Source organism: Theropithecus gelada, chromosome 3 (assembly GCF_003255815.1).
Source record: "Theropithecus gelada isolate Dixy chromosome 3, Tgel_1.0, whole genome shotgun sequence".
NCBI lineage: Eukaryota > Metazoa > Chordata > Mammalia > Primates > Cercopithecidae > Theropithecus > Theropithecus gelada.
In genome coordinates, this window is record NC_037670.1 from 140,414,045 (window position 1) to 140,441,251 (window position 27,207).

At 34.0% G+C, this 27,207-nt stretch overlaps 1 protein-coding gene across 1 annotated transcript in view; it reads right to left on the reverse strand.

Moving 5' to 3' along the window:
• TFEC (transcription factor EC) overlaps positions 1 to 27,207 on the reverse strand; it is a 201,512-nt gene that overhangs the window by 155,008 nt on the left and 19,297 nt on the right. Inside the window, exons 2-4 of the mRNA XM_025380007.1 lie at positions 8,579 to 8,888; positions 5,947 to 6,014; positions 488 to 534 (exon numbers count right to left, since the gene is read on the reverse strand). The gene's annotated coding sequence lies outside the window, so the exon portion shown is untranslated. The remainder of the gene's footprint in view (positions 1 to 487; positions 535 to 5,946; positions 6,015 to 8,578; positions 8,889 to 27,207) is intronic.

The following is a 27,207-nucleotide window of genomic DNA, read 5'->3' on the forward strand; positions in this document are numbered from 1 at the left end:
GCCTTAGTGTATTTAAGTGCACGAACAAGTGACCCGTACATCTACCCAGATGAAAGTTGTATCCTCATTAAATGAGAAACAAACACAAAATAGGAACAACTGTCACACAGAAAAACAGACCACAATAGATATCGCATTTCCCACACTCAATTTCTGGCTTGAGCTATGGCACACTCAACAACAGTGCTGTCCTGGAAGTGACCTTTAAAAAGGGACCGAAAATAAAACAAGGAAGCTGCTAGGTGACCTAAATGTCTTGCTAATGGTCATCCAAATTCTCATTCAGAGTATCTGGGAAAACATCGTTTTCTTTCTGGGCCCTAAAAATTCCCATATTAGGTAAGACATTCTGTAATAACAGTAATGTGAAGTAACTGGAATAAACAGACCCAACACCCAAGGAATTTAGAATTAATGCAGTAAGTTATATTTTTAAATAACTGTTAGATAACCTCTGGTTTTAGCATTTATAAGATATCATACCAACCTTTTATTTTCTGATTTTCTCTAGGGAACTAAATCATTGATAGGACTCTGAAAAGAAAAAAAAAAAAGAGAGAAGTTACTGTTTTTTAACTTTAATAATACTGTTCTTATTTGATTCATACATTGTACATTATTATAAGGCAAAAACATACATCGGATGTTCAATGTTATAAGTTGCATCTTATACACAACAGGACATACAATAGGAGTGTGTGTCTCCAAAAGGCAGATAGACAATATATGGAATAATAAGGGAACACTACTTGAGAGCAAATAACTGATTACAAAAGTATGGTACTAACAATTATTTCAAAGTAGGGTAAGATGTTCCACTTGTATACAGGCAATACCTCTGTTAAAATATTTTCATAGCAATTAGCACATGCTAATTTCCTGTTTACTATTCCCTCCCCTCAACTAGAATATAAGCTCCTCAGGGTAAAATTTATTATATGTTATGTCTTATATCATTAGAACTAGTACAGTCTCTGGCACATAATACAAACTCCAAAATTATTAATTGGTTGTTTGGCTAACAGATTAATTATAGCTGTACACATGACAATTGGTGCCCAATATTGAATTGTCAACCTCCTACTGGAAGACAGTAGAGGAACTGGAAAGGGAAGATGTTTCTAGAAAGAGACTAATGTTTTCTATGACAAACTGTAGCCCAGGAGCAATGGATATATGTATAGAAAAAAAGAACCCCACAGCTCTAAATTATGTTTTAAACTAGAATATATAAAACAACCATTAAAATGAAATTGAAGCCCAATAGAAGAATGTAGGTAATAAGGGATTAGCAAACCAATCTAAATAAATTAAAATGTCTAGGCCCAGACTAATTATGTGAGCTTGGAAACAAGAAAAGTGTTTGAGGAACCAAAGTTAATGATAAGAAAAACTTATTAAAAATAGGAAAAGATAGATTTTAAAAACCAAGAGCTAGTAGGCTTGATTTTTAGGCCTCATGAAATTCTAAAGCATATTGATTATTAAACAGCTCGTCTATGAATTCATGAAAAATAAAGTGGAATTCACTAGGAGATAGGGAGCTGGAGTCAAGAGAGTATTGCATGAAGACAAAAGTCCTTGGTTCATATTCTGAATGTGTGCTTCCTCTTACTTTAGTGATTTTTCCTTTTCCCATAGTTAAACTATGTCTCCCCCCACTACTACAATAAGTCCTAACTCTTAGTACCTGTAAATATGACCTTATTTGGAAATAAGGGTCTTTGCAAATGTAATTAAGGTACACATTAAGATGAAGTTATATTAGAGTAGGGTGGGCCCTTAATTCAATATAACTGGTGTTACAGAAAGAGAGAAAGAGACACAGAGAACATGGACAGAGAAAGAACCCAATGTGATGAAGAAAGCAGAGATTAGAATCGTGCTAGGAGGCGAGCTTGGAATTCTCCCTCTAAGCCCTCAAGAAGGAACCACTCCTGCTGACAACTTGATGTGTGAATTCTGTCCTCCAGAACTGTGAAAGAATAAATTTCTGTTGTCTTCAGCCACCCAGTTTGTGGTCATTTGTTATGACAGCCCTAGGAAATGAGTACACCATCCTGTAAAAAGAAGTTAGTGATGTATCTTCCCCAGGCGATTGTCGGGAGGATTAGAATACAGCATAAGTAAATATTAATTTCAGCAAAGCATTTTACTAAGATTCTTATAATGCATTCACTGATAAAATAAATCTATGTGAGCTCAATTATTAGTTAGGTTCAGAGTTGCTAAAATTGCCATTCCCAAAGACAGCTGATTAATAATTCAACATAAACTTAATCTTTCCCAAAATATTCACTTATGGATATACCGAAAATAACTCTCAGGTCTCAGATTTCTATCTTTTAAGGCCTTTTATAGACAAACAGACACAAGTTTCGGAAAGTCACCTGAAGTAATAATGTTAATGAGGGACACAGAACCTTTCGTTCATCATTAGTTGTCCAGCATATTTACAGGACTTAGAGAAGTACATAGAATGGATGCTATCCAAATAAGGGAGAAAAAAGTAAGTTGGGAAAAATAAAAGTAACACATTTAAAAATAAAATTCTTGTTATCTTAATAAATTTATTATCCTAACAATATAATTTATTAACCATTATTAATAGTAATTTAATACTTTAAACATCAAACAGTGCTTGACACAAAGTAGATACTCAATAAATTACTGTCATTATTAATAGTATGATAAGCTAGAATGATGGACCAGACCCACTTCAGCAAAAAACACACAGTATTTCATTTGGGCTCAAAATTTAAATGGCTATAAGGTAGAAAATATCCAGGCTCATCATTAACTCATAGGAAATAGATTTGGAGATTTCAATTGATCAAAGTTTCAGTGAATGCATCCAAACAGTGTTTTGTGAGACCTCTAAAACAAAAATAAAACAAAATAAACAACAAATGTGAGAATTTAGGATAAATCAGTAGATGTACGTAAGCCCGTGACAATTTGCAAAGGGCAAGCATAAGGGGGATTGTTTTTCTAAAAGCAGCAATTCTCTTCTGTAAATCTGAGAGATGTTCTGGATGCTGTGGGGGTGAAGTTCCAAGGGAGATGGAGAGTTTCTGCACACTCCCATCCCACACTTCCAGAAGATGAAGAGATGTAGGTCCCCATGGCATGCGAATCCGAGGAAGCAGATCTCTTGGTGAAAGACCTTTCTTCTGCCACCTAGAAACAACCGACGCTTCATAAAAGCAGCATCCAGGAAATACAACAGCAGTAAAAATTATGAGAGGCTCCCTCAGTTGAGACTGAAGCATGCAAACAAGGATGACAGAAATGCGAAGAGCTCAAAGAAAGACATGAGCTAGGAAGGGACATTGAAACATCTCACTCTCAGAGAACCAAAGAAGACCCCCACACCCCCGGAATGAGGAGAGAGGACATTTGACAGAGAATGAAGACAAAGATATCAGAAGAGAAAAATTTCCCCACACACTGACTGTCATGAGCATCAGGGATAGCCAAGAAAAGTAAGGCAGATCTAATGTCAGTAGTGTGGTCCTTTGTTAATTAAACCTCCCTTTTAAAAAGCTGTTAAAGAGTATCACATGTGATGTGGAACCTTCTGGATGTAAGATGTATTTTTCTATATGTTGACTAGGAACATGGAGCCTATAATATTCATCACAGAAGTAATTCGGGCTCTTTAGACCTCAGTTATTTCTAATGCAAGGTTTCAGGCAGTTTTGGATACAAACTACACTCTTTTCCTGTGGCTGCTTCTAAACAAATTTACCAAAAATTTTGTGGCTTCAAACAACACACATTTTTTGCTCTTATAGTTTTGTAGTAGAGAAGTCTGAAAGTAGTTTCCCTAACCTAAAGTCAAGATGTCAGCAGGATAGAGTGACTTTTTTAGGAGGCTTTAGGGGATAATCCATTTTCTTGCTTTTATCAGATTCTAGATGCTGCCTATATTCTCTGGCTTGTGGCCCCTTCCTCCATCTTTGAAGTGTGTCACTCCAACTTCTGGTTCCATGGTAACATGTCCTTCTCTTTTACTCTGATGTCTGCATCCCTCTTATAAGGACTGTGTGATTGCTTTGGGTTCACCAAAGATAACCCATAAAAAAATCTCCCCACCTCAACATCCTTAACTTAATCACATATGCAAGTTTCTTTTGCCATATATAGTAACATCCACAAGTTCCAGGGATTAGGACATGGACATATCTGGGGGTTCATTATTCAGCATACCATGTCCACTTAAAAAAGAAACATTATAGGGAGAGAATATAGTATAGAGTGAAAGCATAAACCAGCTTCTTGCTTCACAGACACTTAAAGTGCTTTTTATATGCCAGATGCTTTTATAAGTGCTTAACAAATATTAGTTCATTATTACTCTATACAGTTCTAGGGCATAGGGATAATTATAATTCCCCATTTTTCTGAAGAGAAAGCTGAAGTATAAGTTACTTGTATATGGCTTTGTGGTTATTTAGAGCTGGTATGAATCCAAATCATGCCTCTTAACTAGGTGACCTTGACACAGTATTTTCACTAGAAAGAACATATTTTACATGGTTGGTGTGAGGATTTAAATCAAATAATGTATATAAAGTGTTTATCACAGTTCCTGGCTCAAAATTTACTCATTACATGGTAGATAGTAAAATAACTATGTTAGAGACATCGACCAAAGAAATGGAAAAGAAGAATAAAAATGATTAGGGAACTAGAAACACTATCATCTTAAAAATGGTAGTTTAGCTTGGAGAAGAAAAGAATTATATGGGGGGACATGATAGCTGTCTTGAAATATGTGATGAACTTTCATGTGAAGGAGAAGTAGATTTATTTTAATGTTACCCCATAAAACCAAACTAAAACCTAAGGGTGGAAATTACATGGTGATAAAATCTGGCTCAAAAAAAAAAAGGAAATATCCAATAATTAGAGTGTTACACCAATGAAAAAGGCTGCCCCAGAGTTTTGTAAGCTTTCAGTAAGTTGAAATGTTCAAGCACAAGCTAAATTACTCTCTGTAGTATATAAAATATAGAAAGGTTTTCAACAATGAGAGGAACATTAAAATACATTCATGCATTTATTCAGCAAATATTTACTGACCATTTTCAGGGCACAGTGCCTGTAAGGCCCCTTACAACTCTAAAAATAATAGAATCTACTATTCTATGAAAGAGCAAATAAGAGCATATGTCCCCAAAATGTACAGAATTTCGGGCTGATTCTCATTGAAGGGTCTACTGATTCTTTCAATCAGGTTCTCTAGTTTGTCTGGCATGATCTTCAATAAGCTTTATTTTCACAGTCACTTATCACTAGTCACAGGAAGACTTTTTCTACAGTAAAGAATCAGTTCTTAATGGGAAAATCACTCATTTTTATATTTCTGAGAAAACAGATTTTTCTCTAAAGGAAAGAATTTTATTTCACAATCGTTGCTTTTTTCTTTCAGTCTATGCAAACAAATGCAATAACATCTTTTAACCAAAAAATAAAGAGAAAAAGAGGATTCCTCTCATTTAATGTGGAGCATTTGCCATCCTTGAAAGAATCCAACAAAAATAAACCACTCTGTTGGACCCCCAAATAAATTAATTATGGTGGAAACCTATTGAGTCTGATCTGTCCTGGGAGTTATTAAGGGGTTGCCTACCTACTTCTCATTTAATCTCCTTGACTAAATAAGATTGCTTTGCTGGAGAATTACCTGAATTACACACATAATCCAAGAAAGTCTCCAATTAATGACCAAAATGTCCCAGTGTCTATACCATCCATACAACATTTCACCACACAGCAGCTGATGGCATGTATTACACAGCTGTTAGTATGTGTCAGAATTAACCAGCCAATCGGATAGACCTCTATGTGATTTTTGCTGCTTACAATACTTTCGTAGCAGAAGATACAGAATAGGAATACTAATAACCCAAATACAGGTTGACTTTAATGAGCTCTTACCATGTCATGGTATCATCATAGGCAATTCTTTTAATGGCCATGCCAAGCAGGAGCCCCTCTTATCCTATCTAAAGAATGTGATGGAGCCAACATTAAAACTAACAGGGATGTGGAGTTCTTGAACTGTTATTGACTGATAAACCGCTTCCACAATCTTTAACCCTTTCCCTAACAAAGACAAATACGTTAGAAGAAATATTGAAGAGTAATTACAAACCTGCATTTTGATATCTTTTACAGAAATAAACAGTGTGCCAAAGATGGGATTAGAACCTAGTTCTCTAGATACCTATGTTCCAAATAGCTACTGATTAAGTTAAATGTAAAAAGTATTCTCAGCCCTGCGGGCTAGCCACATCACTGAGTTATTAAATATCATGCAAGAGTCTGTATAGGCAAGAATGCTGCTTCAAAATACTGTAAATTTCCTTCTCTTTCCTTTCAAAATGCCCCAAGGCACTCGTATACATTGTGGACACCACTGGCCTGAAAATTCTCAGTTGAGGGAAAAAGAAATCCAAAATCCTTGAATTTATAAGAGCACTAAAAGCATCTAAAATGATAACTATTTTGCCCCTTTAACACCAAAAGATCAACTGATTTTTTATTTTTCCCTTGGAGTTGACCTTTATTTAACCCATGGCATGCCAAAGTTATGGCCTGAAGCAATTTTTTCAGTGACTGCCTTGACTTGGGACAAGAATAGACATTTTACTCACCCTGTCTCTGAATCATCATTCCTTATCACTACTGATGGTCAGTCTAACAAAGAAAAACATTTTTCAACGTTTAGAAAACACTAAAACTTTCTGTTGGATTATTTATTTCCTCCATTTCAAATACATTCAGACCTGCAAAATGTTTGCAAATTCTAAAATTATCAAATTTTTTCTCAAAGTTTTTTATTAAGCTCTTCAATAAAACGTTTGTATTCAGTTATGTATAAAAAATAATGAGCTCATTGTGCCTGCATCATAAAAAGCTAAAACCATTTCTTTTGATCAATTGACTACCTGCTGGCATCTTTTCCTAATGGGGAAATTAATTTTAAGGCTTTGTGGTACCTCTTTTGCCCCCTATATAAGTCCTGCACTTATACACAATTGTTCAGGGCACTCTCACTATTTTGAATGTAATAAATGAGGTATATCTAAAGAATTTAGACATGATTAGTAGTGTCTAATACTTTTTCTCTAACAAAAACAAATTCAATAGTTGCGTATTATGAAAGATTACAATACGAAAGAAAAAAGTGCAAAGATACAGTAGGAGGTATTTAATTGAGAGATTAAGAATTTATGGCTATAAGTGCTGGGAGGCACATCTGTGAGTTATCCAAGGGAGAATGCAGATTCTCTGGCGGTTTATAATGACACAAATAGCTGTATTTCTGGACTGGCATAAATGGGGTCCTGGTTATGGGAAGGCAGCATAAGAAAATAGCTATCTGTGTCGAAAAGTCTAGCTCAAGGATTTCTACAAAAAACTTTCAATGACAACAGTATTTATATGAGCATAATTTAATATTAGCACAAGTATTTTATTGTGGATCCTCTTTACCCGGTGTTATTTCCTAAGCAGCATTGATCTTTAGAAAGTCAATGAAAAATGAATCAGTATCTACCATACATTGAGTACTTTGCTAAGCATTTAATTTTTATATCCTTTAAGAAATCTATTTATTAATGCTTCCCATTTTTACCAAATAGAGAAGCTGAAACTCAACAATCATAAGTAATTTGCTCCATGCTACACATTTAAGAAGTGGTATATTTAACCCAGATACTTGAAAACAAATACCTCTAAACTCTACATTATACAGAAAAATAGTATTAGCAATAATTGGGAAAAACATGGATCCAGCCAATGCAATAGGTCCGGAAAGATAAATATGAATTGAAATTAATTTTAAAATACACAATTATTAATTTTAAATGACAGAAATAACTACATAGAAAATCTATGAGAAACAAGAAAAATGAAATGAGAGCTTAAACACAATAAATTTAATGAATTAACCAAATCATACGTACAACATTTTGAATATATGTTAAATACACTTTAAAAGAGTGAATTTTATTGTATGTAAATTGTATGTCATTAAAAAGTTAAAGAAAATGATTATACTAGCCAGTTAATGTGGGGAGAAATGGAATGGAAATGAGAACTGTTCACCGATAGTATGAATGTAAAAATTGGAACAATTTTTCTAGAGGGTAGTTAAATTTTATTTATCAAAATCCAATTATTATATTTTTTAAATCTAAAGAATTAATTAGAGATGTGGCATTAGGCTTATATACAACAACATTTATCATAGTCTTGTTTGAAATAGGTCTCCCAAAAGGAATTTAAACAGTGGAAACTATATAAATCCAGGAATTTCTAAATATAGCTTGATACATCCATATAAAGTCATGGTTCAGAATAGTTAATTACACTGGAAATGCTTATAATGTTAAGTAAAACAGACAAGATACCAAAAAAAAAAAAAAAAGAATCCAAAGGTTAAAAAGACATTTGAGCTGCAATGAATGTTATGAGAGAAGAGGATTTTTTTTGCAAAAATATATTCAGTAAGATAAAGGAAGCTGATGCAAAGGTGCACCTGGGTCTAGGAATAAATTCTTACATTTGTTGGTGGAGAATATGCTGTGACTGGTATAACAGAGAGTCAAATGCTTTCTAGCTTGTTCTGTGTTTGTAGAAGCCCTGTGTTTCAGGGAAGAAGATGGGTTGCTATTCCATATCACTTTTTCTTGGATAACCAAGACTTCTCCCTCCATGGAACCTTTGCAAAAGCTCCTTTCTCTCCATGGAATTTTCTTTTCCTAGATTTTGACTTGGATGGCTCCTGATGCACATTCCACATTCACGTCTTCACTGAAAAGTCACTAGTTCAGTCAGGCTTTCTCTGCCCATTCATAGCAGCATGGCATCACCTGGGAATTTGTTGGAAAGACAGAATTTCACGCTCCACCCAAGATATACTGATTTTGAATCTGCATTTTAACAACATCCCCAGATGATTCTCATGCACACTAAAATTTGAGAAGCACTGTCCTTACAGTCTGTGACAGAGACTGCATGCCAATTCCCTGCATCATTTTCTCCATAGTGCTTATGCATATCTAAAATCATTTATTTGCTTTCTTAAATGTAGTTTCGTTAGCATAGAATTTGTCTTTTGCCTGTATTCACAGTTCCTAAATAGTGCTTCATGTACTGCTGGGACCCAGTGAACATTTGTTGAATGAAATCACAGAATAGGGAGAGGCATAGTTCAGCAATTTTGATTGAAGAAATGCCATTTTATATCTTCACTATCTAAATAACTCTGTCTCTGGGGCCTCGACTATTGATTAAAGTGATGGGAGCTAATAAATTGTGTTCCAGCCCAATGCATCATGTGCCTGTAATATTTACTGGTTCTATAAAAAACACTAGCTAATAACTTTCAGAAGGATAACCAGTATTATTATATGTAAAAATAAAAGTATGTTGCTCAAAAAGTTAAACAAAGAATTGCCATGTGACTCAGCAATTGATTTTCTAGGTATATGCCCAAGAGAATGTTCAAACTAATCTTACATATAAATGGTCACAGCAGGATCATTCATTAGAGCCAAAAAAGTAAAAACAACCCCAAATGTTTATCAATGAATGAAAAAATCTGCAAAATGAGGTATATACCCTCAATGGAATATTATTCATCCATAAAAAAGAATAAAATACCATTAATGTCACAACATAAATGAACCTTGAATATATTACATTAAGTAAAAGAAGCCAGATACAAAAAGCTGCATGTTGCCACATATTGCAAGAGCCACATACATGAAATGTCCAGAATAGGCAAATTCATGGAAACAAAAACCCAATTAGTGGATGTCAGAAGCTGGAAGGAGGGAGAAATGGAGAGTACCTGCTAATGGACACAGAGTTTCTCTCTGGGGTGATGAAAATATTCCGCAATTAGATAGTGATGATGGTTGACGTCATTGTGAATGTACTGGAAGTCCTTAAATTGTACACTTTAAAATGGTTAAGATGGTGAATTTTAGATTATGTGAATTTCACTTCAACAAAAAATAAATATATAAAACCAAATTATTATTTTAAGACATAGTGGCATTAAAATATATTGACTTGCTATCCAGAAATTTTGTTTTACAGACTCACTATTTCAGAGGTCAGGGTTTCAAATGATTAATATTATGTGATGATTATCTTTTTCAGATAGAGATAAGACAGGGAAATAAGGTAAAAGAAATGAGTCTGGGATTTGCCTAAGCCAGGACTCAAATTCCTTTGATCCTTGGCTAAAAGCCCTGATTGGTCCAAAAGGTCAAATGGAAAGGAAAAAGCAGTCAAGAATAAATCAGTAAAATAAAAAATTCATTAAAATGTAGCTATTGGGAGGAAAGGAAATAACCTTCCTTTCTTCTACTAAAGAGTGAATTGACAACCTAATTTTTCGAACAGGTAACAAATGTATAGCTGTAGCTAGGTGCCCAGACTTTCTTCTCTACAGGGAAATGTCGGAAATAAATTAAGGAGGAGTCTTCAGACTTACTGAAGCCACTGAAATTGTAATTGTTGTTACAATTGCAAGGGTTTATTAAAGATCATCAGGAAACTTGGCATTAAAAAAGTGTTTGGATAGATAAGACCCCTGTTTGCACTTTAAGCCTTTACTGTTAATTACATGTTACTGTAATTAAGCACTTCAAAAGTGACTTTTATGAACTGTGCTATTATTTCATTTAATAAGAACTTGTTATAAAGTCACAGGTTAACAAAAGTTCATTAATAAGTTGAGTGTTTGGAACTCAGAAAGCATTTTCCTATGGAGCAATGTTAGCCATGGTGGTTAGGTTTCTATGTAAGTGGGGTCTAAGGAATCAGGTAAGCCATACACACCTGCTCCCACAACACGAAACAGCACACTACATGTTTTAAAAGATTTCTATGGAAATATGCATTCAGCATTCTGGAACTAAGACATCTCTTCCCTCCACTGCATTAGTGATGCTTGTTCATTCATTCATCACTGAATCGCTCATTCAACAAGCATCGGCAGTGCCTGCTATGTACCAGGCCTTTTAGCAAGTTGTATTCCTTTTTATCTGCCAGGTAGCAGGCTTTCTTCAACTTGGAGGAAGTAACCATCAGCTTAGCATATGTACTCCAGCATAATGAGAAGCAGAAGATGAGGCTCTAGGGCAAGTAGAAGCAATGAAGGTTGAGGATGACCGGAACAAGGTGATGGCAGGTGAATGATCCTTTAACCCAGCTGCCTATGCCCCTTTCCCCCACTTTCCTCATTGTGGCCAACACTGGTGTTAGTGTGGAAACCTCTAGTGGATGACACCAATAAATGTAAGCTACGTAATAGATGCCCTTTCCTACTTCATTCTGCCTGACAGCAGTGCCCGGGACTGGGAAATTCCAAGGAGCCAAACAAGCGTGAGAATGGAGATTTACATTTTTTAACCAATTCCCCCATCTTACTTGAGAGTACAAACGAAAAAGAAAAAAAAATAGAGAAAGGAAAACATTAATGAACATATATCCATAGTATGAATGTTATATATCAAGGATTGTGTGAAACAAAAACAAGCAATTGCTGAACTCACATTTTTTTTAAAAAACTACAAGTTACCAACTAACAAAGATCACCACCTAGTGGCCCCAGCATGATAACTGCACTTGAACAAGATGTATTGGAATTCAAAAATACTGGGGGTTTGTTGCAAGAAGGTAAGGTAACATTGAAGCCTTTCCTTTTGTCCCTTGGATCCAGCCTCTCCTTTTTCTTTCATTCTGAGTCAGTTTCTCTTAGTTTATGATTTCAGTTTGTCTTGAAAGCATTCTATTTGCAGTTACCTTTATTTTAATCTTTGCAATTAGCTACTTTGTCATCCTTTGAGTTCCTCATCTTTTAAGATACACCATAAGCCTCTCTGAGTCTTGCCTGAAACAGTGGGTTTAAACATCATTTTTGTCATGCCACTTCCCTACAAACAAAAAAAAACTGAATGGTTACGTGGATCCTGTTGTCACTTACATCAAGCCTGGTCTAACCTGCATATCCCCACACTCCACCTTGGCAAACATAGTGACTGTCCACTGGGTACTTTTTTTATTGATCTTCACCACCCTCAAATCTCAAACACAACCGCAGTTTTTATCTACCTCTGAGTACTCTTATCCAACTCAAATTACACCTTTTCATAACTTTTTCCCTACTACGCCTGTCATATTCACTTTTTTCTTCTCTAAGTTCTTACATTCATGGTTATTAACACCAAGTATATGATTTAATTATTGTCTAATTGTTTTATGAGTATTATGTCTGCAAAGGAAGTTCCATGGTTTAAATGTGTCCATATCTCCCACAAATCTTAGCATGATATTAAACATAACACGAGAGCTCAATGAATAAATGACTGATTTAGAAATGGATAGATAAGAATTCCTGCAATTAAAGGACCTTTAGTCATCTATGGGCAGGTGACAAGGAAAGAAGAAGGAGAGTACAGAGCGGGGAAGATAGCTGGAACTATATTCCATGAGTGGAAAAAGATCAATTTTATCCACCTTTCTTATGTAAAGTGCCAGTGACAAATCGAATAGAAAAGTATCTCCCAGAATGCCAGGATACATTTAAACATATTCCAAAATATACAATACAATATAACCACCAAAGTTTTTAATGGAATATAGTTACTTTGGGTGCAGACAGTGACAGAACTCACTCAGACAAAGAGAGGGAAAAACCGGGAAAAAAATAAAGTGTTATTAAACAGGTAATGAAATGTTAACTTGCATTCTAAGGTAGGACAAAGTTTTACTTCTTGGGCAGCAGCATAAAACCTGCTCCAGGGATGTGAATTACAGATATGTTAGGCAGCTGCACACTGGAAATAGCAAGACTGGGAGAAAGCTCTATGCACTCAAACTTTGGCATATAATTCAACCAACTTTGAATGTGAATGGAAGTATTTTACCCCCAAAATGTGAATAATAAAACAAATAAAATATTAAATAATCTACTCAAATGAAGAAGTCTGCAGAATAAGTAATGTGAACTTGAAAAATCTCATTAAGTGTCACCAGAATTCTATTTCTAGTGCAACCGCAAGTAGTTTTATAACTAGGTCTCCAGTAAAATAATTAGACTATTTTAAGGGGTAGCAACTGACTCTATCTTGAGGAGAGGAAAGAAAATGCTTCTGCTATGTAAATTTCCCCCCAATTTTTCAAACTGACATTTTCAAAGGCATCATAGAAGGACAATTACTTACATGCTGTATATATTGCTATTTTACCACAAAAGACCACTAGGTATGCAAGGCACTGTGCAAGCTATGGTAGAGGTAAACAAGGAATATAAATGGCATGCATTATATCCTCAAGTATCTTACTAGGGTGAGAAGACCCACATGTATTCAATAGATAATAAATAATTCCATAATTAATGTTTAAGTAACTCTACCACATATTATGCAGATAGCCTGCATTTTCATACTTCAACAAATATTGAAGGCCCACAAATAGAAAGAAGTTATACTAGATGTTTTGTCAGTACAACGTAAATTCATTACTCAACTGGCCCTCAGCAACAGTGAGTATAATAAGAAATGGACAGCAGGTACCCCAATAGAGATGAGATTACTTGATGAAAGAATTATAATATGTGATTTATTTTTAAATGCAGGTATGGTTTAAATATGCAGGGTTGCAGGGCATTAGAGAAAGCATTGGAGGCAGATTTATCACATGCAAAGGCACAGAGTTGATAAAACAAGGATGGGTATGAGAACTTAGTTCATTCCTTTCACTACGATGTATAGAAAATGTGACATGAAACAATATGAAATGATGTTGGAAAACTGACTTAAAACTACAGTATAGAAGATATTAAATTCCAGACTAAGAAATTTGGCTTTAATCTATCAAACTAGGAATCATAGAAATTTTTGAACAGCTAAGTAAGGCCATCATGGTTGTACTTTTAACCAATTAGGTAGTGATGCATGAATTGGTCTTGAACAAGGAAGCATGGAGAATACATTAGTTTCAGAAAGAGGTAATGTTGGCGGAATGTATGGTAGTGACCAAGATAGAATGGAAGGGACAATTCCAAGAGATCCTACAGAGAAAAACAAGTGACTGAGACTTGGTTGATTTGATTAAATATAAAGAGCTATCAAGGATGAACTCAAAACTAATGCCATTTAGAGAAACAAAGACGAAAAGAGGGTAAGGTTGATGTCTCCAGGAATTGGACAACTTCAGTAAGACATATTTGCACCTTGAAGTGCCTTTCAGAAGAAAATATTCAGCTGGCAGTTAACAATATTAAACAATTGAGACGAAAGCTAACTTGTGATTTGCAAACCATCAAGAGTCAGTGTAAAAGAACTGAGCAAACTGAAATCTCAAAGCTTGTACAGTTCAGCAAGGAGAGCCAACCTGATACCACAGAGACACAGTAATGAAAACAGATCATGAGAAAATGTGACTAGGATCAGCTAGCTTCCCATATCCCCATCCTGCATTTGGTCCTCTTTAAATATGATAGGGACTTATACATTGGAGAATTTAAGCCAAGCAGTATAAAAATCTCCCAATAAGAAAGGCATAGGGAAAAAAACTCAGAAGAAAATGAGAAAATGTGTTCAGGGGATAAAAGAAAAAAACAAAGCCTGAAATTAATAACTTCGAAATAAAACAATAATTTTTATGAAATAAAAATTCAGATGCACTAAAAATGGACAAATCAATTTTTTACTTACTAAATAAAATGTAAGGGACTATCTTAAAATGCAGAAATAAAAGAAGTTGATGGAAATAAAAGAAGGGAAAAAATAAGATAGATGTTCAATCATGGAAGTATAACATTAAGTAAACTGCTAGGAGTCCCCAGAAGAAAATTAAGAGGGGCAAGGGATGAACAAAGAATAAAGACATTGTTTTTAGAACTGAAGCTCATTAGTTTCCAAATGGAAAAGGCCATCAAGCATCCAGCCCAAGAGATGAAAAAAGGAACACTATCAGGAAATTTTAATGAAAAAAGAACACAATATCTATATACCTTCAAAATCTGAGGGAAAATGACTTTTAGTATATAATTATTAAATTAGTAATTAGGGAGGAGCATGGATAGAAAAAAAGACATATTCAAAAAGGTGACATCTTAAAATTTTATTCCCCTTTTATACTGCTTTAATCCATTACTGAGTGATATACCTGAGTCACTTGAGGGAGTAAATAAAAAAGAAGAAGGGTGAGATTGAAAAAATAAAATCTGTTTCAACAAAAAGAGAACCAATGATATCTAAAGAACCACTGTACCCTGGGTATACACAACAACCTGTCCAGGTATTGGGACAAGAGAATGAAGGACTCCTGAAAAAAAGAACCCTTTGACAAAATTAAGTAAATAAATAATTATTGCCAAATGGGATTTCTTCCAAATCTCCAATGGTAGTAGATTTCTGGTTTATTGGTCTTTACCTTACTTTCAACCTTTTTGACTGGTTTTCACTTAGATGAAGCTCCTGAAAACAGTACATGTCTGGACTTTGGTTTTTTATCCGATGTAATAAATCATGTCGTTTAGTTGATGAGAATAATTTGTTTACTTCTATTTAAAGCACTGATATATTTGCACTTACTTCCACTGTCTTTTCTCTGTTTCTATTATTTTAGTGTTTAGCAAACGTATTTACCTCTAGACTTTCTAACAAATCCCTATTCATTCTAGTTTTTTCTTTATCTTCAAGTACTGTAAGATTACTCATTGAATTACTCATAGAATCCATCCTCTCATTTTGCTATTACCACCACTAAACTCCAGCCTGGGCAACAGAGTGAGACTCAGTGTCAAAAAATAAAATAAAATGAAAGTAAGAATATTGGGAATACAAAGGCAACTTATGTGAAAGAAAACATAAATTTGAGCCTGTTTCTCTTATATCTCTAAATAACGGCTCGTCCTCCATGTTACAAATTCATATCATGTTATGGCTTATCTATGTTGCCTTTTCTAGCCCAGTCACATCGACACCTCACTTTTATGTTATTCCTGGTTCATTTACCTCTCAATATTTTTGTCAAACTACTCTTTTTTTAATCCATCTAAATATATGTACAGTCTTTGAATTTATATGGCTTTTCTAAATATACTATAAAGGCAGCCAAAAATCACAAGAGAAAAGATCAGCTACTAAAAAAGCAGTAACTTAAAGTACTTGACTTTTCTACTGCACAAACTGACATACTCTCATATAAAATGCAAAATAGTCAATAAAGCTGAAGCGTGAGCACACCAATTTGAAATCACATTCCACACATCCAGGAAGTTAAACCAGGTTAAACCACTCCCAGCAAAACATAATATATGAAACAAAAATATTTAAAGTTAGTAATGAGAAAATAATGATTAGCTTAAAACGAATGAGAAATAGAACAATTGAAGACTTTTCATTGGCAAAAATAGAGGCTAGAAGACAATGGAGTAGTAAGGAGAAAATAATTATCAATTTAAAATTTTATACCTAGCTAAGCTGACACTCTATGGTGAGGGTAAAGTAAATCAACTTATACACATACAATAGCTAAAAGAATTATTCAACAAGAATATAATTGATGCTGAGGGAAGGTGTGGTTTATAAGAAAAAATTGTAAGCACAAAAATGATAAACTATGTCAATATACCAATTTAACAATTTTTATATAAGAAAATTAATTTTTATTTTCATAAATCAAAGTTAAACTAAAACTCTAGACTAGTACTTCTCAAAGTATGATGATATGATCTGTACCTGTGCATGAATTATTTGTTATTGATCTGCAGTACTTACAGAAACTGTGTGAAACTGTTTTAGCTATTTGACTTTGCCTCAGTGTTACTGATTGAGGCACCTTTTACTCCTGAGAGTTTGAGATGTGTGTTTCTGGGGTGGTAATAGCAAAACGAGAGGATGGATTCAATGAGTAATTCAATGAGTAATCTTGTAGTACTTGAAGGTAAAGAAAAAAAATAGAACAAATAGGGATTTGTTAGAAAGTCTAAAGGTAAACACATTTGTTAAACACTGAAAGAACAGAAACAGAGAGAAGACAGTGGAAGTAAGTGCAAATATTATCAGTGCTTTCAATAAAAGTAAACAAATTATTCTCATCAACTAAACAATACGAATTATTACATTGGATAAAAAACCAAAGTCCAGACATGTACTGTTTTCAGGAGCTTCATCTAAGTGAAAACCAGACAGAAAGGTTGAAATTAAGGTAAACACCAATAAACCAGAAATCTACTACCATTGGAGATTTGGAAGAAATCCCATTTGGCAATATTTATTTATTTACTTAATTTTGTCAAAGGGTTCTTTTTTTCAGGAGTCCTTCATTCTCTTGTCCCAATACCTGGACAGGTTGTTGTGTATACCCAGGGTACAGTGGTTCTTTAGATATCATTGGTTCTCTTTTTGTTGAAACAGTTTCTATTTTTTCAATCTCACCCTTCTTTTTTGTTTACTCCCTCAATTGACTCAGGTATATCACTCAGTAGTGGATCAAACAAGTATAAAAGGGGAATAAAATTTTAAGACGTCACCTTTTTGAATATGGCACACAGAGAGCATTAAATGTCACTGTGTATTAAAGATAATATAATAATCTCCAAGGCTCACCAAGAAAATAGTAAAGGAGCAAAATCTAGAAAACAACCCTCCTTGCATGTTTTTCTTGCTACCTTTGTATTCCCAATATTCTTACTTTTTTTTTTTTTTTTTTTTTTTTTGACACTGTGTCTCACTCTGTTGCTCAGGCTGGAGTGCAGTGGTGAGATCTCAGCTCACTGCAACCTCCACCTCCCAGGTTCAAGTGATTCTCCTGCCTCAGTCTCCCGAGTAGCTGGGACTACAGGTATTCGAGACCAACCTGGCCAATATAGTGAAACCCCATCCCTACTAAAAACCCAATATTCTTACATTTTATAATTTCTGAGGCTAGTTCTTAGCCAAATTGTGGAGAAGAAGGGTATCATCATTCTTCCAGATGCCTTTTTCTGAGGTACATTTTCCCCTTCAGTGGTGGCTTCCTATCACCATAAACTTCCAGTGCTCTCCTTCCCCTCATACTAGGATGGTTATCATTCAGTCATTTTTTTTCTGCGTTCCTGTCTATATCACTACATTCCTGCCACCAAACATGCAAGAATACACACACACACACACAGAGAGACAGACACACACACACACAGACACACACACACACACTTACTTGAAAAAATTTTTTTGTTTGCTTTCCCAGATTTGAAGCCCTATCCACTAGAAATCTCCTCTGATTAACCAATTGTGGGGTGTGTTGTTTTCTTTTGTAAGTTTCCTATATTCTCACTAACATTGCACTTATCACAGGGTGCTAGAAGTTTGTTTTCTTATGCACTCACTAGCTAGACTATGAATTCCATGAGAGCTGAGGCCTAATCCGTTCCTTTCATTGTTATCCTAGACATGCTCTTTATGGAAGCATGACAAATATGTAAGCAAACATGTAAGTGAATGGCAGAAATGTTATCAAATGCAGAGAGAAGGAGATGAAAATGGTAATACAGTAACCTACAAGAAAAAGTAACACTACACAGTTAAAGCTTGGTAAAAGTCCTATAAAGAGACTGGTAATAGACAAGTGGTCAGAATCTCAAGTTTAAAAACATATAAATTTCCAGATAATCATTCCAGTTAGCTCATTTAGAGCTTACTTACGTGTCTTCAGTCCTGTTGTCTTTATTCTGCACAATATTTCTTTTTTGAGGTAGAGTGGTAGGGATAGAGTTTCCCTTTGTTGCCCAGACTGGAGTGCAGTAGCACAGTCCCGGCTCACTGCAGCCTCAACCTGAGCTCAACCAATCCTCCCACCTCAGTCTCCCATGTAGCTGGGACTACAGGTATAAACCACCATGCCAGACAAATTTTTCATTTTTTCTAGAGACAGTGTTTCACCATATTGCTTAGGCTTGTTTGAACTACCGGGCTCAAGTGATTGGCCCACTTTGGCCTCCCAAAGTACTGGGATTATATGCATGAGCCACTTCACTCAACTTGCACTGTATTTCTCAAAGACTTCCTTCTTCATTCGCTTTGCAGAATCTTTCTAGTTAAAATCTTCTATAAAGTAGTATACACACAAATTTGTGTACATTATTTGGATGAACTTTCCTTTTACTTTACTAGAATCTACATTAATGTGTATTAATACTAATTATATTTGGTACATTTAAGACCCAAGATCTCATTTATGTGCAGCAAATTTTTAAAAGTAAGTTGATTTATAAACAATGATTATATATACAGTCTAGTTGGAAAACAGATGTAACTGTGTTTTCATATCATCTGTAAACTGGGCTGATATGTCATCAATGCCATCCATATGCTCATGGAAATAATTAATAAATATTTTAGACAGGAGAGAAACCATGTGCCTCTGAACAGGGCACAAAACCAGTCACTGTAGACTTCCTTCTGAGGTAATAGGAACACACTAATTAGGACTAGTCTGTAAGTCAGCTAAAATTCATTAACAATTCTGTCATCCGTAACATAGGTCTTTACCTTGGTCACAAATATATCATGAAAGTTTATATCTAGAATAGATTTCTCATTTACTAATTTAGTAACCTTACAGATATTAGAAAAGCACTTGTAATCATACTGTTTTTATTATTTTTAATTAACTGCATGCAAAATATCCCCTCATAGAAAGAGTCCTCAAAAATAAACAAGAAAATTAAGTAACGGTTTTAATTAGCAGTCTTCACTGTCTATATTTAAACATTTTTTTCTAGCAAACATGAGTGTACTTGAAAAAAAATTGTTTCCTCAAGCACTGTTCCATCTTGTTTCTATCATCATCTCCACTCCCCTTAAAGAGTTTGCTAAGCAATGATAAAATTTAGATTAGCCTCTGCCCTAAGAGGCACCCATTGCAATGATGATTTACAGTATTAGTACCCTTGAGATGTTAACACACATTAAATATAAAGTGAATTGAGATGAGCTTTTCCCACAGGGGCACAATAAATAGTAAGATCCAGGTACTTAATTATTGTTGCCACTTTCTGCACTCCTAAAAATTTTCCTTTGAAGTTTCACTCTTGCTATAATCATATTAGGTCATTATGCTTCACTTTATGCTCCAAAAATCTGTAAAGCACATTTGATGGCAAGGTCAGAATGGTTGCCTTTTTTTTTTTTTTCCATCATAAAGTATGCTGTTTCCCCTAGATCAGCAAAACATGCATAGCAGGTGATAAGATGTACTGCAGAGAAGCCAACGGCATCATTTTAAGGAGTTAGTGCACAAAGCTGGCCTATGAGTCAAAGAAATGTATGTAATCAAAATTACTCAGGGAAATCCCCTAACTCAACCAGAAACCATATCTTTTAGTGTTGTTTATACAGCACTGTTCAAAAATGCTACTTCTTAATGTTTTCTTAAGGATTTGAACAAATTTCTGCTTCTTGGGTTTGGCATCAGGTAAAGCAGTTGGCTATTCAGGTCTGCAGTGAATTTTTTAAAATATGCAAAAAAGATCAAAGCTTAGAATATTATCAGCTAAGTATAACTCTCAAAAAATTGAATGTGCTCAAGGGTCGGGTCTAATAAAGTTAATAATTTTTACAGCTTCATCAAAGGCAATCCTAAGTAAAGTTGCATTGTTTTCTTTAACTGTGAGTACACGGCAGTGAAGAATATAATGACTGACTAGCATTTTGGTGCCACTGCCTTCATTCATAAAAAGGCACATGCAATTTATTCACCATTGCTTTTGAATAGTAAGTGCAAATACCCAAACTGTGAAAATGGAAAATAACATTTTAGCAATAAAACGTTTTAGGAGACACCTCGGGAACCATAGAACATTCTTTGAGAACTATAGCATTAAAACAACTTTTAAACAAGCTATAGAATATTAGTTAGCTGGAAAAATGTGAGAATTCTTTTCCTGAAATGGTAAAGTATCGTTAAATTTTGTTCTGAATGTTTACAGTGAATATTTTAATTAATATTCATATAAAAATTTTACCAATTTGTTTTTTGTCTTTTATCTCATTTATCTGTCCTCTTTTCAGTACATTGTCAACTTTATAGCTTTGTTTCATTAATTTTTAAGCTTTTCTTCAAAATAGTTTTACAACTAGTTTAGAAAATAAATTCATTATTACAGTGCTTAAAAAGGAAATACATGTATGCAATAAAAGCTCTCATCGATTTTTAAGGTGCTTATAATCTTTTCAGTTTTTGTCAATTTTCAAAAGTTATATAGTGACAAAGAGTTATTTAATTTTTGTTTACATCACAATACCTATGGTTTAGATTCTCGGTAACAAAACTACAAACATCTGCTGTGTACCAAACGAAAATAATTCTTTCCTTAATTAGAAAAATGTCTGGCCGGGCACGGTGACTCATGTCTGTAATCCCAGGACTTAGGGAGACTGAGGCAGGCAGATGACTTGAGGCCAGGAGTTCGAGACCAGCTTGGCCAACATGGTGAAACCCTATCTCTACTAAGAATACAAAAAATTAGCCAGACGTGGTGGTGCGTGGCTGTATTCCCAGCTACACGGGGGACTGAGGAACCCCACGAAGCTGACATTGCAGTGAGCTGAGATCACGCCCCTGCACTCCAGCCTGGGTGACAGAGCAAGATCCTGTCTCAAAAAAAAAAAGGGGGGGGGGGGATAAACAAACATTGTTTGCCAATAAGTGATTTCTGGGAAGCATAATTTCATGCCAGTATTGTTGATTTCCCAAAAATGTACCCTTTTTTTTTCCTGACAAAATTGTTCTTTGAACTAATTAAAGCAAAAAGAAAATTTACCTCTTTACTTCTCATGTTCTTGTGTTATTTTTCAGAGCTTAACCTATGGTACTGCAGTAAACGCTAAAACTTTATAAATAGCAGCTTTTTAGATGCCTAAGACATCTTTAAGATTAGAGAGCGATGTTTATGAAGTAGAACACTGTTGAATTAGTTAAGCAGGTAAAAGAGAAGAACAGGTCCTGAGCAGTAATAATGCAAAAAAAAGCAACAACAAAAAAATTACATCAACATAAGCTCCTGATGTGTAATCACTGACAGAAATAGCTGGCAAACCAAGCCAAGAGATAGCAGGCCAGTCAATCCAGACTAAAAGCTTAAGCTAAAAATAACTGCCTCACTAGGTCTTTGTAGAAAAATTCTACATGCTAAGGATGTCAACTTAAATGTGTCTGGTTTATGAATAAGAATATTTAAGAACAAAGGCTGCATACATTAAAAGAAATAAAATTAATATAAAAGAGTGAGTCAAGTAAATGATCTGTGTAAGTTCAGAAACTTTTAGATTAAATAGTTGAAAAGCTGTGAAACTAGAATGACAGCTTTTATCCTTTATCATATTTAAAGCAGGGTTTCTATGCTTGACTTCTGTTCTCATGCTAGATATAAAAAATAAGAATAAAAAGAAAGAGGGAAGGAAAAATGTATACTATATATTGCTGCTTCTAAATCAATTACACATTGTACACAGATTGAATCACCTCTGACTTAAAAGTTAATCAGAAACATTACTATGCACAGAAATGACCTGTTTCCCATCTAAATTCTAGTTCAAACTCTTCCCTTTGGGTCTCTGAAGTTATTTTTATTACTTTTACATATCAAGAGTAAATGTGGTTAGTTTTGAATCATTTATTTTGAAGGAAAAAAATTACATGAAAACTTCGAGATTAGCAAGATTGTGAGCATTGCTATATGACAAATTAGAAGCCTCATATGTCCTTTTTTGATAACAGCATTAAGTTTGTGAACCCAAATACTTTCTTTCATTATACACATCTTACAAATATGTTCATATGAATGGAAAACAAAAGGTGTGCTACAGCTTTGTGGTAGAGAGGCAATAAACGCACCAATTATACTTAAAGTATTAAATAATGTTATAACACTGGCCTTTGAAACCAAAATAAATGTCTTATTTATAAAGCATCAGGAAAACCTCTTCAGCTCCTGCTCAAATACGTTGCACATTTGAATAATGCCAGTCTCTGTAGGACTTGATATTGGACTATGAATATTTGACCTAGACTGTCATTAACAACTTATACATTTTAAAATCACGTTTTGAAATGCAGCAAAACTAAGATTGTAGTGAATTTAATTTCAAAGTCATACTATCCCTCCTTTTATGCTGTATGTGGTAATCCTTGATTTTTTTGCACTGATGCTAAATGTTAATGAACAGAGCCACCGTGTACCATTTCACCTGGAGCAATGAAAACATTAAAATCTCTTTAGAAGCCTGAATAAAACTTTATTTTATAAATATAATCCATGTTAAAGCTCCACCGTTTCACTGTACTTTTGAAATAAGGGCACATGGAAAATATGGAAGCGTTTCCTTTGAGATAGCTAACTAAAGCTACAAAATGAGCACGGTACAGCATTTCCAAGGAACATGGTTCAAAAGTTGTACGATTACTACTAAGGTTGTTTTATTCTCTACCACATTTGGAACAGGAAGTCTGTGTTGTTCTTGAAGAATTCTGAAAAGCAATGTCACACTCTGATGACCTCTTCTCCTCATTAAAACGTTCCCAAAGACAGCGCTCTGCATGATGTTTTGTAGCTCCAGCAGCCATGAACTAATTTGTACCTCTTATTTTGATCATGCACTGGTGAAAGCACCAAACAATATTTTTCTTTAAACACAGAGAGGTCTTTCAACAGCTCAGCATGCACTTCTACCCTCTTTTTAATCTTGGAGCACCTATTTATTTGCTCTTTTCACCACTAAATCTTCTTTGCTCCTTTCTGCCCCCTGCAAAGTGGCTAGTTAAAAATCTTCAGTGTTTTTTCTTCATAGGCTTAAACCATTAAAAGGGTATTACCATAAAAACAGAGATGAGGACTTAGAGATATAGTATGAGGATGAATTTGCATTTCTAATTTTTAATCCAATTAAATAAGAGAATATTTATTTAGTGACTACCTTTCTATAATGTGATCACAAAAACCAATATAAAAAAATTGCTTTAGAAAATTAGTTTTTAGGGTTCTCTGCAGACTAGTTCCTCACAGTGAATATTAGAAGACTCTTTTTAAAGCTTATTTGTATGTATATGACTCATTTATTTTCCATACCTCTACACTTTCCTTGGTTCAATTACATCAGTCTTTTCTATATGTTTCTCTATATCATCAAGAAGTGTCTTGATTATTGTATGCAGTGTATAGGAATCTGGCTTTTAAGCCATGCATTTAATTTACTTAGAAAAAAAAAGGAGAGGGGCTACAGTAAAATGACATTGGTAATGATTATGACTTTTTAGGCAGTAATATTATGAACTCTATTAATGAAAACAATTCTAAGTGATTTAATAATTTTTTTTGCAATTTAATAATTCAAAAGTATTGTTTTAAAATGTATATTAATTAGAGTTACATAAAACTCAAATATGCATATCTGCTAAAATTGATTAAATTATACTAGATTTCATCAAACCAATAGTACAGCTGTAAATACAACATAGTGCTAGGATTTCAGGTCTAGTTAAGGAGAAATGTACCATTGTGTACTAATAACTAGATTCTTTCTTCATCATGAAATATTTATTCTCACAAAATGTATTTACTGAACACATTGGATTTCCCTTAAACAACTTGAAGTTAATAATGTAAACATTTCACTATTAATAAATCATAGTATGCTTTCAATCTCAATAGAAAATTGAATATTAATATTAGGTTATTTATAATGTTAACTCATTGACTTTCAAATTAAAAAAAACAGTTGATTCTTGAATACTGTCCTATATAAAAATGCAAGTCATATGAATAATTTCTCAATTTATTTGTAAAACTAAACATTTGCAAGAAAAGAAATGAAATAACAAAAAGGTATCATTTATGATTATATTATCAGTATTTAATTTATTATCTTTATTTATCTATTATCAGTATTTAATTTTAGTGTCATTTAAGATTTTTTCAAAGTAAAATTAATTCAATTAATGTTACCAAAATAAATTATATGACTTTTTAAAGTCACCATATCTAATTCATTGATCCCTTTTGCTATTCCAAATCTCGTCTTAATGAACTATTTTTCAATGGCAAACTGGAATGTGTAAAAACTGTTAATTTCATATAATATTCCTCCAAATTTAATCAATATTTGCTATTTAAAATTATTCTATAAATTTGTCTTCGGCTAATTTAATCCTAAAACTCTACCACATGTTCTGTTGTGTCTCTATCATATCTTAAACATCATTTCCTCATCAACATGGACTTCAACATGGACTTCAGAATGACCAGCAATTATCACAAATTCTCTTGATGATCTTTTCCCCCAAGATAAGAGACTCACCAAGTTGTTGTTGTCTTTTAAAATAATTTTTTAAAAGCATCTGAGATATTCAACTCTAAGTTGTATTTATGTTTCTATGTCTTTATGTTTGACAGGTCTAATTTGAGACTTTAAAAGTGCTTACCAGTGGACTTCTAAATACTCAAGGGAAAGAAATAAACACACACAGTGCCAGCTTTCTGGGGTCCTCTTACTTGCTCAAGTGTTGCTTTTTGGCTTTGTTTAATAAACTCAGAGAGACTTGGCTGTGAGTATAGGCCTTGACAGTTACCCTCTCGTAAACTTGAGCAGCTATATATTTCATGTCTTTGAGTCTTAATTTTTCAACTATGAATTGGGTTTAAGGATCCTATTCTACAAGTTATTAAGATGATTAGAAATGATATATGCGAATAAGATGATTAGGGTAGATACGAACTGGTAGTTACCCACTGTTGAGAGTTTAACTGAATTCCCCCAAACATTAAGAAATTTACACACACTGCATCAACAGTGAAATTCTACTAGAAGGGTTCAAATGTCAAGAAACATGGGCTTTTTGGTTCACAAGTCATCTTACCTTCCTATGAATTTATAAAATTTGAACTAAATACCTAAGACATTTTTATTGATAATCAACTTAAATGATACTTGTGAAAACCCTTTGTACAGTAAAAAATAGTTTAGAAAATGAAAATATTAATAAATAAATATAAAATTGAATATGAATATGAAATGAATATGAATAAAATAAATGAAAATAATCAAGGATTCTAGATTTCCAAACCGGAAGAAATGCGGTCATTTGCTTAACCATACACTTTATATGTGAAAGTAAAGACATTCAGACAGTCTTTCCTCAGGTTATACACCTAGCCAAACACAACATTCATTTGTGCTATGTAAATCTGCCTCTCCAAGGTTGATAATGAGATATTTTCCATCGTGTACAGGGTCTATTAAATTAAAAATCTGACATTGCTGCAATAAATTAGATTAAGTGTAATCAAATAAGACAAGCCATTATATTTATAATGAGTTCAAAATAACAGATAACACTAAAATCAGGTATTAGATGTACATGATATTTTATCTTCACAGACAGTGCACTGATTTTCCGATTTTTTCCTCACCATGACATTATCTGAAAGTTGGAATCCTGCTTGGGTGTACAGTTTAATGTTCCATTCTGACTTTTGTCCACTAGATGTCCCCAGTACGTCACACAGAAGCTCTGATCTCATATAGGCCCTTGTTAGGGAGAATCTGCATCTTTTTGAAGTGAATCCTGAGATAACTCTGTTGAACGATTTTTATTCCTGAGTTCATTTCATCCTCAACATTAACAAGCTACTAATCTACAGAGAAATGCAATCATCTAAAGATTTTTGTCTAAGAGACAGAATATAACTTTGCCAATTTAAGAAGCAATTAAAGAACATGTATATCTTCTTTTCTGAAATGCATTTAAGAAATCAAAGACCTGAAACAAGTTAAAAATCCTTAGAGAAAAAGTTCATAGCCTTGAAAAGGAAGACTCTTAACATAACTTTTAATTGTGTTGATTTCAAAGGATGAATAACATTTACACAAAATAGTTCAGAAAACTTTGGTAACGGCAGGAGCCTTGTTTAATTTGAACTCTAATAAATTAAAGAAAAAAAGTAAAGGCTTGAGCGGTCACCCAACGTGTCCCCTCCTAACTCACACAAAAACCTCTGTAACAAAGGCTACGAGACTGAAATACAATAATAATTGCAACATGGGGATGTTCAATTAGAACTAAGCTTGCAAAATGCTGTCTTTTTTTCCCCAAAAGCCCAGTGAGCCCATATTACGGGAGGCTTCT